The sequence below is a fragment of the Prionailurus bengalensis genome, chromosome B4 (assembly GCF_016509475.1).
Source record: "Prionailurus bengalensis isolate Pbe53 chromosome B4, Fcat_Pben_1.1_paternal_pri, whole genome shotgun sequence".
Classification (NCBI taxonomy): Eukaryota; Metazoa; Chordata; class Mammalia; order Carnivora; family Felidae; genus Prionailurus; species Prionailurus bengalensis.
In genome coordinates, this window is record NC_057358.1 from 94481249 (window position 1) to 94498663 (window position 17415).

A 17415-nucleotide genomic window follows, 5' to 3' on the forward strand; every position below is an offset into this window, starting at 1 on the left:
TCCAACGTGTAGAAAACTCACAAACTGCGAGGTCATGACTTGAGCCAAAGTCGGATGCTCAACTGACTGAGCCACACAGGTGCCCCTATAACTTTTCAGATCAGTGTTTCTATTTTCTTTGGGTAAATAACCCGTAGTGGAATTGCTAGACCAGATGGTATTTCCATTTTTAATTTTTTGAGGAACCTCCATACTGTTTGTCACAGTGGCTGTAGGGAGGAAAACTTTTAAAGATGTCAAGCGTATCATATCGCTTTCAAAAGGCTTCCCATTGCTCTGACCACCTCCCCTAGCCCCTTCCTTGTGCTCCTGTGCTTTAGCCACCCTGGAATTGTTTCTCAAGCCGGCCCTGTGCTCTTGCCCTTCCTGTTCTCCTCTGCCTTCCATGCTCTGCTCTTGGTCTTTGCATGGCTGGCTCTTTTCTGAGACGCCCTTCCAATCAGAAGGAACTCTTTCCTTCTGATATGATAAGCCTGCAGCTTATCATATCACTCTGTTTCACTTTCTTATGAAAATATCCTGTTTACTTATTGTTTCTTATATGTCACATCGGTCCTCCCCTCGCCCCCATTGATGCCACTTTTCCCTCCCTTAGAATTCAGGCCCCCTGAGGGAATTTGTCTTTTTGTCTGTTTTACCCCCTCTTGGTAGGTGTTTTTTTTTTTTTTTAGAAGAGTGCAAGCAGGGGAGGGGCAGAGAGAGGGGGACAGAGGATCCGAGGCGGGCTCTGCACTAACAGCAGCGAGCCAGCTCACCAACTGTGAGATCATGACCTGAGCTGAAGTCAGACATTCAACTGCTCAAGTGACTGAGCCACCCAGGTGCCCCGGTAGGTGCTTGATAAATATTAGTTGAATCAGTGATAGAACGAATATGTCTTCCCCTGCTCATCTCCATCCTATTCTTTCTTTAACATCTCACTCAAGACTAAACTCCAGTATGTACTATGAGGTCATTTCTCACCATCGCAACACTTAAGAATATCTTCCATCTATTTCCCTCCTAGTTTATGTCACTGAAAAAAGTGGGTGATCTCTCTTCTCATTCCCTCCACTTCTCTTTCTTCCTCCCTCTCTTCCACCTGTCTCTGATATCCATCAATATTTCCCATTTGGGAGGTGCTCAAGATTTTAAAAATTTTATTTTAATTGGTGAAGTAGAAAGCCAAAAGCTAAACATATAATGGTCCTCCTGTCACTAGTGCTGTGATCTGAATGTGAGCGTCCCTTGCCCCTGGAAGAATACAAGGAACTGGATTACATGAGGGATATTGGTGTGGGGGCTAGACAGTTGATGTGTTATATATTAAATTGTGCCTAGGAAAAAACCCACGAAGTTAATAATTGGTGAATATAAGTGAAGGGCGCAAGTGAGTTCCTGTAGCTTCTCTTTGGGTTTGAAATTATTTCAAAGTAAATTGTTAAAAATTCTTTCCCTCTCAAAAAATGCACAAAGTTAAATTTATCAATCTTTTTCATCATAATTTTTGGCTTTTAGCTGTGTTTGGAGAAACCTTTATCTTAAGATCATAAGAATATATTCTTTAAATTTTTTTAACGTTTATTTATTTTTGAGAGAGAGATTGACAGAGTGCGAGTGGGGGAGAGGCCGAGAGAAAGAGGGAGACACGGAATCTGAAACAAGCTCCAGGCTCCGAGGTGTCAGCACAGAACCCAACATGGGACTCGAACCCATGAGCCATGAGATCATGACCTGAGCTGAAGTATGACACTTAACTGACTAAGCCACCCAGGCACCCCAAGATCATAAGAATGTTAACTCATACTTCTTTCTATAGTTTTATTTATTTATGTTGGAATTTTTGCTCTATCTGGAATTTTGGTGTGGAAGTAGGAAAATAATCCATATTTTACCCCTCATATGTCTAACCAGTGTTCCCCAAAACTTTTATTGAATAATCACTCTTTTCTCACTGCTGTCAAAGATTTGTTTATTGTGTACTTAAAGTCCTAATATGTTACATGTATATGTGATATTTCTTGATATATCCTGGATATATCCTACATCCTTTGATGTGTCCTTGCGTGTATTTCTCAATATTTATTTACTTCCTCCTCCATAATTTTTCTGGTGATTTTTGACTATTTATTCTTCTAGAAGAACTTCAGAACACTCTAATTCGGGGATTAATTTCAGGCAACACACAAACCAGTTCAAAGGGGTTAATAGGGTATATGCAAGAGTTTGTCATGTAATTGGAATAAAAGTCAAACAACCAGGCTTTAGGAAGGATTAAAAAATCAAGAAGGACCTGGGTTAATGTTATGGAGATATTTAGACTATTACTCTAATTTGCCTAATAATTATATGACTTAATCTCAATCATCAGCTCTAAAGTCTAGTTCGGGGCACCTGGGTGGCTCAGTCAGTTAACCATCTGACTATTGATTTTGGCTCAGGTCATGACCTCAGGGTTTGTGAGATTGAGTCCTGTGTTGGGCTCTGCATTGATGGCACAAAGCCTGCTTGGGATTATCTCTCTCTCTCTGTCTTTCTCTGTCCATTCCTCACTCATACTCTGTCTCTCTCAAAATTAATAAGTAAACATTTATTTTTTTATTTTTATTTTTTTCAATATGGGAAATTTATTGTCAAATTGGTTTCCATACAACACCCAGTGCTCATCCCAAAAGGTGCCCTCCTCAATACCCATCACCCACCCTCCCCTCCCTCCCACCCCCCCCAACCCTCAGTTTGTTCTCAGTTTTTAAGAGTCCAATAAGTAAACATTTAAAAAAAATAATAAAATCTAGTTCAAATTCTTAGGAGAAATAATTGAATTGGTCACTGGCTAGCCAATGGATTGGTTCTTCCTGATTCAGGTGCCTGTAGAGGTTGTGTTACAAATATGGCTACTAGAGACTATTTTCACAAGGGTAAAGTTCTTAGAAAATGAATATATGGGTTTGGCAGATGTTATCAATAATGTCTAGTAAAAGTTTTATGATACTGAATCCTTTAGTCTGAGATCAATGTCTTTCCATTTGTTCAGATCTCTTCCTATGACCCCTCATAGAGTTTTTTTTTTAATATTGTCCCCAAATATATGTTTAGGTATTTTATACTTTTTGTCATTTTGAATGGAATCTTCTGCACTATATTTGTCAGAATTGTTGATTGGTTATTTTTTGTGTGTAAGGAGGTAATTATTTTTTTTACTTTTAATCAACTACTCTGTTGAGTTTTCTGGTTATTTTGAATTGTTGTCACTTTTTTCTCCTGAATTTACTAGGTATAGAGTCATATTTTCTACAAATATTGTTTCTACAAATTGTTCTACAAATATTTCTACAAATATTGTTTTGTTTCTTTATTATATATTCCTATGTTTCATATTCTTTTTAAATTCTAACATCTTTATTATTATCAGAAAGAAACCAGTAAGTTTATTTTCATTTTTTTAAATCAAGGAAAAGGATAGAAATATTGTGTTACATTTTGTGAAGTCTAACAAAAATGTGAAGCAAGATACTGAACTTCTTGTTGAGCTTAACTGGAAATAATCTGCCCAACCATCCCACCTTCCTCCCTCCCTTCCTTCCTTCCTTCCTTCCTTCCTTCCTTCCTTCCTTCACTTCATCCATCCATCCATCATCCATCCATATATGCATACATCCATCCCATAAATGTTTATTGCTGCCTTTTTTATACCATAGATTCATGTGGCTACTTTAAGAAGGACAACACCCCTGCTCCTAAGGACTTTAGATGGAGAAACAGCCACAAAGGCAAGCAATTATAATAGTATATAAGGCAAAGCACAGGGTGTTAATGGAGGCACATAAAAAGGGTACCTACACCAGCCTTAGACAGGCAGGGAAGGAGAGTAAATCTAAAAAGATTTCTAAGGAAATATTTGAATGGAAAGATCACACTCTCAGTAAATGTATTATGCCATTTAGTTGCTTTAAAATTCTTGGGTGAAGCCATGTCAATATCTTTAGCTGTTAGCCATTCTGAAATCTTCATGAATCTCACGATTTTCAATTTGCCTTTGCAGCTCACGGGACCAGTGACAGTCTGGGGAACCCGACGCTGGATACAAGTCTGCTGGAGGAATTCTTGGGCAATGATTTCGATCTGGGGGCCTTGTAAGTAATGAAAGTACTGCTCTCCATTTGATGTTTTAAAAGTTATGAGATAGTTAAGTGAACTAGGAAGTGTTCTCTCCTCTTCTGTTTTCCACAAAGGCATGGATGGAGTTGATGTTTCTTCTATAAATCTTTGGCAGTTTTCACTGAGTGAGGTCAGCTGGGCCTGGAGTTTTCTTTATAGGAAGGTCCTCCCTTTCTAATTCAATGTCTTTTACTAGATACTGGGCTATTCAGGTTATCTATTGGTAGTTGTCAGCTTAGGCAGTTTATGTGTTTCAGTGAATTTACTGATTTCATCTAAGTTGTCAAATTCACTGGCATAAAGTTATTCATCATATTCCCTTATTTTACTTTGAATGCCTATAGAATCTGTAGTGATGATCCTTTTGCTCTTCTTGATATCAGCAATTTGTGTCTTTTTATTCTTGATCCATCTGGCAAGAGGTTCATCAGTTTTTCAAACCCTTTGAAGATCCAGCTTTGGTTAAATTTATGTTCCTAATCATTTTTCTGTTTTGTATTTCATTGATTTCCGCTCTTATATTCTGATAATAGCATAGCTACTTCAGCTTTCTTTTATTTTTAATTTACATACAGTAATATTAAATTTTTATCCTGTATATAGTTTTGTGAGTTTTGACAAATTCATAGAGTTGTAGAACTGCTATCATGATCAGCACAAACAATAGCTCCCTCACCTGAAACATTTCACTGATGCTTCATAAGGGAAACTTATCACCCACCCCAAGACCTTAGTGACAGTTGATCTGTTCTCTGTCCCTATAGTTTTGCTTTTCTGGAATGTCACATAAATGAAATCTATGGTATATAACATTTTTAGTATGGCTTCTTTAACTAAGCATAAAGTCTTTGATCGATAGTTCATTCCTTTTTATTGCTGAGAAAGACTCTGTTGACTGTTTATAATACATTTTGTTTATCCACTTGCCCATTGGATTATTTCCAGTTTGGGACAATTACAAATAGCTTCTTTAAATATTAATGCACAGTTTTTTATGTGGTCAAGAGTTTTAATTTCTTTTTTTTTAATGTCTATTTATTTTTGAGAGACAGAGTGCAAGTGGAGGAGGGGCAGAGAGAGAGGGAGACAGAATCTGAAGCTGGCTCCAGGCTCCGAGCTTTCAGCACAGAGCCTGATGCGAGGCTCAAACTCACAAGCTGAGATCATGATCCTGAGCCAAAGTCAGACACAACTGATTGAGCCACCCAGGTGCCCCAAGAGTTTTAATTTCTATAGGGTAATATTTAGAATAAAGACTCCTGGGTCGTATTTTAAGTGTAAGCTTAACTTTATAGAAATTGCCAAATTTTCTAGCGTGGCCATACCATTTGCCATTACCACCTGCAGCATATGAGACATCCGATTGCTTCTCTTTATTGCCAGTTCTTGGTATTATCAGTTTAAAATTTTTTTCTTATAGCTGTTCTGTAATAAAAAGCTATTCTATAGTGGTATCTCACTGTGTTTTAACTTGCATTTTCCTAATGATGGATGATGTTGAGTATCATTTAATGTGCTTGTTTGCTATTTGTATGTTTTCTTTGGTAAAGTGTCTGTTCAAATTTTATGCCCATTGAAGTTTTTTTACCTTTGAGTTTAGAGAATTGTTTAAATATTCTGTATATAAGAACTTCGTTGGATTTGTGATTTGTGAATATTTTCTCCCAGTCTGTAACTTTTCATTCTTTTAACAGTGTCTTTCCCAGAACAAAAGTTTAAAAATTAAAAAAAAATTTTTTTTTAACATTTATTCATTTCTGAGAGACAGAGAGAGACAGAACATGAGCGGGGGAGGGTCAGAGAGAGAGGGAGACACAGAAACTGAAGTAGGCTCCAGGCTCTGAGCTGTCAGCACAGAACCCGATGCACGGCTCGAACTCACGAACTGTGAGATCATGACCTGGGCCAAAGTCGGATGCTCAACTGGACTGGGCCACCCAGGCGCCCCTAAAATTTTTATAATGTCCAATTTATCCATTTTTTCCTATACAGTTTAAGCTTTATATCTATGCAATATAGATACTGCCTACTCTAAGTTCCCCCAAATTTTCTTCTGTTTCCTTCTAAAAGTTTTAGAGTTTTACATTTTACTTTTAAGCCTATAATCCATTTTGAGTTAATTTTTGTGTAAAGTTTGAGATATAAGTTGAGATTAATTTCCTTGTGTATGGATGTCCAATTATTCCAGATTTATTTGTTTAATAACCATTCTCCACTGAATTACTTTTAGTAAAAAATCAGTAGTATTTTTTATCTAGCAAAAAATCAATTGGCCATAGTTATGTAGATCTATATCTAGACAAATATTCTGTTCCATTGATCTATGTGCCCATCATTCTGCCAATACTACACTATCTTTAAGAGATATATTTTCTGGCTAGAAGTCTCCCCCCTTTTCAGCCCTGAGAAATAGAATAGAAACAGATGAGGGAGAGGGAGAAGATGAGAAAAAAAAACAACTCTGTCACACAGTGAAGATAAATCAGACATAAAATGAGGCAGTGGGAATATAGGATATGACTATAGCTTGAACCCACATTCTGCAAGATCATGACCTGAGCTGAATTTGGGCATTTAACCAAGCTGACCCACCCAGGCACCCCAGGGAATTTCTATTTTTAAGGGATATATTTTCTGCACATAAAAATTCCCCCCCTACTTTTCAGCCCTAAGAGACAGAATAGAAACAGATGAGGAAAAGGGAGAAGATGAGAAACAAAACAAAACTCTGATTTCTATCTTGGTTATTGTGCTTTTATTATAAGTCTTGAAATCATATAGTGTAAGTGCTCCAAATCTGTCTTTTTCAAAATTTTGGCTATTCTAGTTCCTTTGATTTCTCATATAAATATTAGAATTATCTTGTTGGTATCTGTACAGTCCTGCTGGGATTTTGATTAGAATTGTATTAAGCTCAGAGATCCATATGTGGAAAGTTGGTATCTTAACAAAATTGAATCCTCCGATCCATCAACATGGTATATCTCTCCATTTATTTAGGCCTTCTTTGATTTCTTTCATCAATGTTTTATACATTTCAGCATGTAAATCCTGCACATATTTTGTTAGATTTATGTCTAAATATTTCATGTTTCTCTTTGAGGCATTATAAATAATAGTTTTTTTCCTCAGTTTTAGGTTCCAATTATTCATTACCAACATATAAAAATAGTATTGATATTTATATATTGGTTAGGTCCTGCAACTTAATGAAGTCATTTATTAGTTCTAAGATCTTTTTTTTAAATAGATTTTTGGGGATTTTCTGTGTTTACAATGATGTCATATGCAAATTAGGACAGTTGTATATCCCAAACTCTATGCCTTTAGATACTTTTTTTTTTTTTTTTTTTTTTTGCCTTATTGCACTGGGTAGGACTTTGGGTATAATGTTGAATAGAGAATTAGAGACAGCAGATGTACTTGCCCTGTCCCTGATCTAAGAGGGCCATTATTCAGTTTTTTTAAATTATTGAGTATGATACAATGCTTTTTTCCCCCCTTTAAAATGTCTTTTATTTATTTTGAGAGAGAGAGCGTAAACAGGGAAAGGGCAGAGAGAGAGGGAGAGAGAGAATCCCAAGCAAGCTCTGTGCTGTCAGCACAGATCCTGATGCAAGGCTCAAACCCACAAACCATGAGATCATGACCTGAGCCAAAACTAAGAGTCAGAGTCAGTTGCCTAACTGACTGAGCCACCCAGGTGCCCCAGTGCTTTTTTTTTTTTTTTAACTGAGGGAGATTCTCTTCTTCTCCTGCTTCCTCTCCTTAACTTTTAAATTTTGAATAAACCTTATATTCCTGGGATAAACCTCAGTTTGTTGTGAGGTATTGTCTTTACACGTATTGCTAGGTTCAATTTACTAGTATTATGTTGAGGATTTTGCACCTACATTCATGAGGATATTGATCTGAAGTTTTCGTAGATGGTGTTTTTCTGGCTTTGGTGTCAGGGTAAAATGGCTTCTTAAAATTATTTGGGAAGGGTTCCACCCTTTTAAATTCTCTGGGTAAGATTGTGTGGAATTGGATTTATTTCCTCTTTAAATATTTGGTAGACTTAACCAGTGAAACCATCTTTGCCTGTAGTTTGCTTTGTTGGAAGATCTTAACTACAGATTAAATTTATCCAATAGATATAAGACTATTCATGTTGTCTCTTTCTGCTTAGTGATTTTGGTAGTTTGTCTTCCTTCTCTGTTGCCCCCAAGGAGTAAGTCCATTTCAAATATGGACACAGTTCAGAGTATTTTTTATTAGCCCTTTACAGACTCTGAGTCTGTAGTGATATTTCCTCTTCTGTTCATCATATTGATAATATGCTTATTTTCTTTTTTTTTCTTGATCAATCTGGGTAGACACTTAAACGTTTTATTAGCAGCTTTTGGTTTCATTGATTTTCTGTATTGTGCTAGTTTTCAGTAGCACTGATTTTTACTCTTTATTTCCTTCTTTTGCTTGATTTAGGTTCAGTTTGCTCTTCTTTTTCTAGTTTCTTAAGTTGGAAACTTAGTTCCTGTTTTGATATCATTCTTTGTTTTCTAATATAAGCATTTGATGTGTACGTTTCCCTCTCTCTATGGCTTTAGCTGCCTGCTTCAGTTTTTGACATATTTTAATTTTCTTCAGGCTTAAAATATTTCCTAATTTTCCTGAGGCCACCTCTTTGACTCATGGGTTGCCAGAACTGTGCTTCTTAATTTCCAAATATGTGTGATTTTTTTCTATGTTTTTCTGTTACTGATTTCAAGTTTATTTCTCTTATGGACAGAGAACATAATTTGTATGATTCTAATTCTTTTAAATTTGTTAAGGCTTGCTTCATGACCCAAGATAGAGTCTATCTTGGTAAATTTTCCATGTGTACTTGAAAAGAATGTGCATTCTGCTATTGTTGGGTAAGATCTTCTATAAATGCTAATTAGGTTAAGTTGGTTGACATTGTTGTTCAGGTTATCTCTATCCTTGCTGATTTTTTACTGCTTTCATCTATTAGTGTGAGAGGAATATTAAGCCTTCAAGAATGATTGTGGATTTAGAATTCATACTTCTTTCCCCAACATTTAAAAAATTTTGACCTACTGTCTTCGGATCTCCATGGTTTCTGATGAGAAATAGACAGTTACTTGAATCATTTTTCCTTTGCATATGTCATTTTTCTCTGACTGTGAGATATTTTATCTTTGGTTTTCAGCAGTTTTATTATGATGTGGCTGGGTAGGGGCATAATTTTCTTTGAGATTATATTGTTTGGGATTATATTGTTTCTGAATTTGTAAATTTATAGCACATTTGTATGTGCTGAATTTGTAAATTTTCAGGACATCCAGGAAGTTTTCAGCTATTATTTCTTCATATTTGTTTTTCTGTAATAATGTCTTTCTTACATGTTTTTAGGACTCCAGTGATACAAATGTTAGACCTTTGATACTGTATGGGTTCCTGGAGTCTCAGTTGACTTATTTTTTCAATTTCTTTTCTTTCTGTTGTTCAAATTAGATAATTTCTATTGATTCACTGTCTTTAAGTTCACTGACCCTCCTCTGTTGTTTTCATTTTGTTATTAACCCTATCTTGGCATACCTGAAAATGCCCTCCCTCTTCTCCCCTGTGAAAAGAATGAAACCAGACCAGAATCTCAGTAATGAGAAAACCTATTTGTGGATATCTCTGGTACCTGGCTCTTGCTGCTGTTTGCCAACAAGAACATCCTTGCCAAATGACCATGGAAAAAGGGCAGCTCAACATTTTGCAAGCTAGTTACACACACACACACACACACACACACACACACATACACACACACACACACACACAGCTAGTGGTTGCCAAATGTGTGAGCCCACACTCTGAGCCAGCTCTTCTGCTGTAGGCACTGCGTGGGTTGAACCTAGACACTAATTACCCTTGTGCCTGCCCTTACATTCCCCCTCACTCCATCCAAACCACTGATGTGAGTCCCTGTAGGAAGACTGGGCAGGATGTATCCTTTCCATCTCTGGCCTGGAAACAATATGCCAGAAATTGTCTAGTCTCTCTTCTATGTAACTCCTCCTTAAGAGAAAGTACAGCTAATTTTACCAGGGTTCTAATCATCTGGATCACTTTTATAACTAGCAGAAAGAATTTTGGCTGTTTGGTGGGGAGAAGTGAACAAAAATCTTATTCAAAGAATGGTCTTCTTATCTGGGAAGTCTGAAATCTGCCATATGATCTTAGTCTCCATGATAATAATGGTCCTTCCTGTAGAACCAGAGTTCTCTCCTCATGGGCTATCACTATTGGTTTGCCTAACCAGATTCATTCTCTACCTTTAGGGGTGGTTGGGTGTCAGAGAGGTAGAGGAGGGAATTAATATTGTTGAGCGCTTACCAAGCAATGGGCAATGTTCTTTGTGTTTTACATATTCATTTATTTAATTACACATTTGATTTTTATTTTACACATTTCATTCTCTGAACAAATTTGCCAAATAGAAACAATAATATCTACATTTTATAAATATGGAGGTGGAACGAGAGTAAGTCCACAGGTCAATAAATGGCAAAGCTGGGATTAAAATGTACCTGGCTCTCCAACACATGCCCTTTCTTCTATATGCAGCTTTTACATTAATTTGGTGATATTTAGGAGGATATGAATCTCAGGGAAATACATTCAATGCATCTAAAATTATCTGACAAAAGATGTGACTCAGGATGGATCTGAGCCATAGTTTGCAAAGATTGTCAGAGTTCATGCCCATTAAAGAAAAGTCCTATGATCAGATAACCTGTCATTGCTTGGTAAAAACTGCTCAGCTGCATTAAATGAGGCTGCAATAAAAGTCAGAGAGAGAACAAGTGGAAACAGTTCCAGTCCATGACCATGGGGCTGTTCAGGTGGTTCAATGATGATTACATCTGTGCAGCCTATTCAAATATTCCAAGTGTTGAGTATTTCTAAGTACCCGGCTCTTTTTTGCAGGTTATTGCATTTCTCATAACAGCCCTGAGATGTAGGTTTTCTTGCCTGGGCTCACAGCTAATAAGTAGCAGATCTGGGATCGAAACCTGAGTTTCTACCAATCCTGAGTTATTTCCTCTCTATTATATTGCCTATGAATTGTGCCTTAAAACAATGTCAGTGACGACTCTTTTCCTAAGCGATCTGAGACTACTGGGCTGCAAAATTGATGAGAGCCAGTTTAAATCTCACAGGGAGATTTTCATGTCTCAGTCATATTAAAAAATGAAATTGGAATTATTGGCCCTGTAAAACAGGTACCCCTAAATGCTGTATGGAAAACTGGTCCCATGAGATGTTGTGGGAAAAAAATAAAAGTGCATGGGCACTTGGGTGGCTCAGTCAGTTAAGTGTCCAACTTCAGCTCAGGTCATGATCTCGTGGTTCGTGAGTTCAAGCCCTGCATCAGGCTCTGTGCTGACAGCTCGAAGCCTGGAGCCTGCTTCAGATTCTGTATCTCCCTCTTTCTCTGCCCCTCCCCTGCTCATGCTCTGTCTCACTCTCTCTGTCAAAATAAATAGACATTAAAATTTTTTTAAATAAAAAAACAAAAGTTCCATGATGAGCAAATGAACTTATGACTCACTGGCTTAAAAAAATATTAAATGAACTTCACTGCAGGACTTTTCAGAGCTTTTGATATGCTAATGTGCAACTGAAGAAGGGAAATGGTATGCAGTGTTTCTCAAACTTATTTGGCCATGAACCCCTTTTGGGAGGCATGCACTCATACATGAGCACTGGGATATGCTGCTCAGGACTTTCTCATCTTTCTGTGTAAATCTAATTGGTATGTTGAGCTGGGACAGTCCTGTCAGCACATGGAAATTTCTAAATATTGCCCTTAACCCTTTGTTTCCTTGTGTGGCAGAGTCCAGGGCAGCTGTCTGCCCAGGAGGAGCAGGCTGAAGTCCTCTGATTTCCCTAGGTTAGCCAGCCAGTTACCTACTAGGTACACAGGTAAGCTGTGGTGGACATGCTGGGAAATGTCTAGGTGTGGAGAGCTGCTTGAAGGGAGGGTGGGTAGAGCTTTAAGAGATAGCATAAACCCTGGAGGATGCAGGAAAAAAGGACAAGAAGTGTGTGTGTGTGTGTGTGTGTGTGTGTGTGTGTAAGGAAGACTCCAGAAAAGGGACTAGTGAATCTGAAAACAGGCTTTATTTCTTTCAAAATGCCCAGAGGTTCACCTGCTTCTTTTCTTTTCTCTAAGTGTGGGTCAGGGAGCAGCAGCACCCGTATCACCTGTGAGCCAGAAATGTAGCATCTCAGACCTTACCCTGGAAAAGCTGAATCAAAATCTGCATTTTTCATGAGATGCCCATGGGATTCACATGCACATTATAATTTGAGAAGCCCTGCTTTAGGTCACATAAACATGCCTCCTTCCCCATCCCCTCCTATGTTCCAATCCAAATGATTTAGCATGGTTTGAGTAAGTGTGCTCTGTGGGGGTCATATCATATCAGGCTTTAGGCTGGCCTTGGGGTCCTGATTGTGGAGTAAGAGAGAACTAGCTGAGGGCACTGAGGTAACACCTATTCACAGGTTTGAATGGGTGACTTCACAGGAGGGGGACCTTAAAGGCACATTAAGTCTGTGAGGAATCAACTGCAATCAATATTTCATTCTAATGATGGAGCTTATTCTGGGTTTTACTTAGGACTTGGCTCATTGGGGTTGGACGGCAAAATGAGCTAGGAATCAATGACCATCTGCGTGCTTTCGTTCTGCCGCCAGTGGAGTGGGGCCGATAAGCTCTTTACTGTGGTGTTGTGAAAGGGCTGAGGTAACGTGTAGTTCTGTGAGAAGAGCTTGTCAAAGGCTGTGCGACCAGCTTGGCTTCTGGGTTCAAACTGATGCAGTAGGAGAAGGCTAAACAGAATCCTGTGGTGAAACATTACTGGCAGTGTCTCCATTCTAAAGATATTTGTGGGAAGTGAAATCACCTATAGTAATTAATTTGATTAGGAGAGTCTGTATTTATTTAATTTATTTTAATTTTTTTAAATGTTCATTTATTTTTGAGAGAGAGAGAGACAGAGTGCAAGCAGGGCAGGGGCAGAGAGAGAGAGACAGAATCCGAAGCAGGCTCCAGGTTCTGAGCTGTCAGCACAGAGCCTGATGCAGGGGCTCAATCTCATGAACCACAAGATCATGACCTGAGCTGAAGTCAGATGCTTAACCGACTGACCCACCCAGGCACCCCAGGATAGTCTGTATTTAAATCACTGTGTTCGTTAGAGCATTAACTCTGGTGGGAGACCATTTGACTCCAGCTCGACTACTTGCCAGATGAATAACCTTGGGCAAGTTATTTAACTGCATCAAGTCTTAGTTTCTTTGCCTGTGGAATAGGGGCATAGCTTTTCCTGTGATGGTCCAGAGCTTCGATAAGATAACACATGCAAAGGGGGAGCTCAGTGCTTGGACCAGAACAAGTTCTCCATAAAAGTTTATTTCTAAAGCAGCAGAGGAGTGGTGGTAAGAGGCTCAGGGTCCTTGCAGTTTGCCAATAAAGGGCTGGAGGGGTGGGGTGACATCATACTTCCTTTGCCTTGTCAAGAAATTATTTTCTTGGGCTACCTTATTTACTGACAACATTTCTGCCAAGACTCTTGCTCATCCCAACTTCCAGGTAGTGGGTACAAGCTCTAACTAAGCTCGATCAAGTATTTATTGTGTGCCTATGACACGTTCACTACTGGGGCACTATGCAGAACACACACACACACACACACACACACACACACACTCACTCACACATATATACACACAGTATTAAGACATATTCTTAATGCAGATATCCATGTGGGAGGGTAAATCACATACTTAAAACATTGGAGAAAGCATTTTCAATAGCAGTTATTTCTCTAGTTGGTTGATGGGGTACAACAGTGAACCAAACAGATGAAATCGCTGCTAATGGTTTACCAAGGGCAGTGTGTTGGGAAGCAGTCTTCCCTGGCAGGACACCTAGGAATTTTTCTCTGAGTTGGTGGTGCATGGTGATAATAAAAAGCACACTGGCTTTTTGTAGGTTTAAGTATTGTTTTAAGTTCCCAACAGACAATGCATTTCCTTATTGCCTGTTCCTGGGGTGAGCTGTTCCCCTGCCTTCACTCTTGATGCTCCACTGCTGTCATTCTGCTGTAGTGGGAAAAGAAAGACAATGGCATATGTCAGAATAATGGCAGAATTTAGTGTAAAGTCATTCAGTAAGATGAAGAAAAATAAGCATTAGAAGGTGAAGGAATAGGGGGGCGCCTGGGTGGCGCAGTCGGTTAAGCGTCCGACTTCAGCCAGGTCACGATCTCGCGGTCTGTGAGTTCGAGCCCCACGTCGGGCTCTGGGCTGATGGCTCAGAGCCTGGAGCCTGTTTCCGATTCTGTGTCTCCCTCTCTCTCTGCCCCTCCCCCATTCATGCTCTGTCTCTCTCTGTCCCAAAAATAAATAAAAAACGTTGAAAAAAAAATTTAAAAAAAAAAAAAAAAAAAAAGAAGGTGAAGGAATAGGAAAAGGGGGTAGGGAGGCCATTATTTTTGATTGGGTGGTCAGGAAAGCCATCTTTAAATATATGAATATATATATATATATATATATATATATATATATATATAAAACCTAGGTTATATATATATAACATATTTATGGTCATATGTTGTATAAAAAAGGTTGTATATATATATAACCTAGGTTTTATATATATATATATATATCCTAGGTTTTATATATATATATATATATATATATCCTAGGTTTTATATATATATATATATATATATATATATATATTACATGTTATATATATATATAACATATTTATGGTCATATGTTGTATAAAAAAGCAGTCATTCATATTTATTAAGTACCAACTCTGTACCAAGTACTGTGCTGAGTTGAGATCACTGTGCAATAGAGTTTAAGAGAAGGCGCAGTTGGTGTGTGAAGGCACTAGGGGAGTCATCAAAGAAAACTGGGGATTGGATTGTGAGTAATCCCAGCTGGGCATTCACATGAAGCCCATGTCTCAATACTGTATTTCCCACGCAGTGCCTGGTATAGTCATGAGCACATAGTAGCCACTCAATAAAAACTTGGTCAAGCCTGGTTACAATCTGAGAGAAATATTGGCTGCTTTGGGCACAGTATGCAGTTGTCATGGATATACATATAATCTCACCAGCTGTAAAGAAGAATCTATTTTGCACTCCCTCCTTCAGTTTGCATAGCATTCAACCCCCAGGAGACCATATTTATCCATATATCCTCCCAAACACAGAAACAAATTATATATCTGAGAAGAGGAGATTTAGAAGGCAAATTATTCATTTTCTATTAGTAGCTAAGAATCTCTTAATTATTACAACTATCTCCTACAGAAGGTGGAGACAAAGATGGCCACTGAAGGAGTGATCCATGATTCTGTTCCTTTCCAAGTCCACTTCATGGAAATCACTTTAGCATAATAGGCAAATTCAGAACACAAAGGCCAGAACAGTCTAATATGCATGACTGGGTGTAAAGAGGAGATTAACAGCTCATTAACAGTCCCAAACAAAAGTATTTTTCTTAAAGTTAACTATTGCCTTTGTTTTAACAATTTGCTCAGTTTCAGAGGTAGCTGTCATTAATTCTTCCTTCAGATTCTCTTTTTTTTTTTTTTAATTTTTTTTTTCAACGTTTATTTTATTTTTGGGACAGAGAGAGACAAAGCATGAACGGGAGAGGGACAGAGAGAGAGGGAGACACAGAATCGGAAACAGGTTCCAGGCTCTGAGCCATCAGCCCAGAGCCTGACGCGGGGCTCCAACTCCCGGACCGCGAGATGGTGACCTGGCTGAAGTCGGACGCTTAACCGACTGCGCCACCCAGGCGCCCCTCCTTCAGATTCTCTTAAAAGGACTGTAAACTTTTTCTCAATACTATAAAATGCATCAAGCATGGAATGCAATGAAATAAAGGAGTAGCTGTGGTGAGTTTTGGAAGGGAGAGTAAACTGTAAGGAAAGCATTAAAAAATTTCAGTGTTTTCATCTTGAAAACATCCCCATATGTTGCTGCCACTCAACACAGGGACCTTTGATTCTCCATGCCTGTATTCCTACATAAAATATTCCATGCCATATTTCTCGAGTGAATTGATAATTTACTTCCGATTTTTAATTTTTATTAACGTTATTGAATTCGGTGGTGCCACTAATGTAAAGGTAACAACTGCCTAGAATCTTGAATGTGGAATTGTGAAATCAGAGAGCCAATCAAAAAATTTAATTTATAAATCTATAGAAGTGATACATGTGCAGAATTTAAGAAGTCAAATAGAACTGTGGGTATATGGCTTATAATGAAAATCAGCAATCCTCTGCCCTAGTTTTCACCATGTTTCTGAGTCTGGCTCTCCTAGAGGCAGATACTTTCCAACTCTTTTAGAGATTTCTACCACTTTATATCGGAATGGTGTTTTATATTGCTATTCTTGCTTTATGTATTTTAGAATTTAATATCATCTTCAGAGAGGATTTAACTTTCTTATACCACATCTGACATCCACTTCTAGCACCAGCCTCCCAATATCATAAAGTTGTATAAAATTTTTGGTTAGGTCAGTACCCAGGGCTTACATTATTATCACTATGTGTTCACATATTATTTATTACAATTATATTTTCTTTCTTGAACTTATTGTTTTTCTCAAACCTAGTCTTGTTTTCATGATTTTCTTGACTTTGAATATAACTATCATTAATTCTTCCCACAAATTCTCTGAAGAGAATTGCCAAATTCCTCTCAGTATTAAAACACATCAATTCCTTTTCTCCCTAAAGAAATTTCTCAGATGATCTTTGTCATTACTGACTTTTTTGTTCTACCAATTTGTACTACCTATTTCTATCAATTGATAAGAGAGGGATGTTAAATCTCTATGATTGTACAATTATTTATTTCTCCTTTTATTTCTGCAAATTCTGCGTCATGTATTTTGAAGCTATTAAAGAAACAATCATGATTGCTATGGCTTCTTTTTAAAAAAAAATGTTAAGGTTTATTTATTTTTGAGAGAGGCAGAGACAAAGCATGAGTGGGAGAGGGGCAGAGAGACAGGGAGACACAGGCTCCTGTGTCCGAAACATGCTCCAGGCTCTGAGCTTGTCAGCAAAGAGCCCGACGCGGGGCTCGAACTCATGAACTGTGAGATCATGACCTGAACCAAAGTCAGTCCCACTTAACTGACTGAGCCACCCAGGTGCCCCAGCTATGCCTTCTTAATGAAAGA

General features: G+C 38.1%; 1 protein-coding gene across 1 annotated transcript in view; it reads left to right on the forward strand.

The window, feature by feature from the left end:
- MYRFL (myelin regulatory factor like) overlaps window positions 1-17415 on the forward strand; it is a 128527-nt gene that overhangs the window by 28170 nt on the left and 82942 nt on the right. The gene's annotated exons all lie outside the window — the stretch shown is intronic.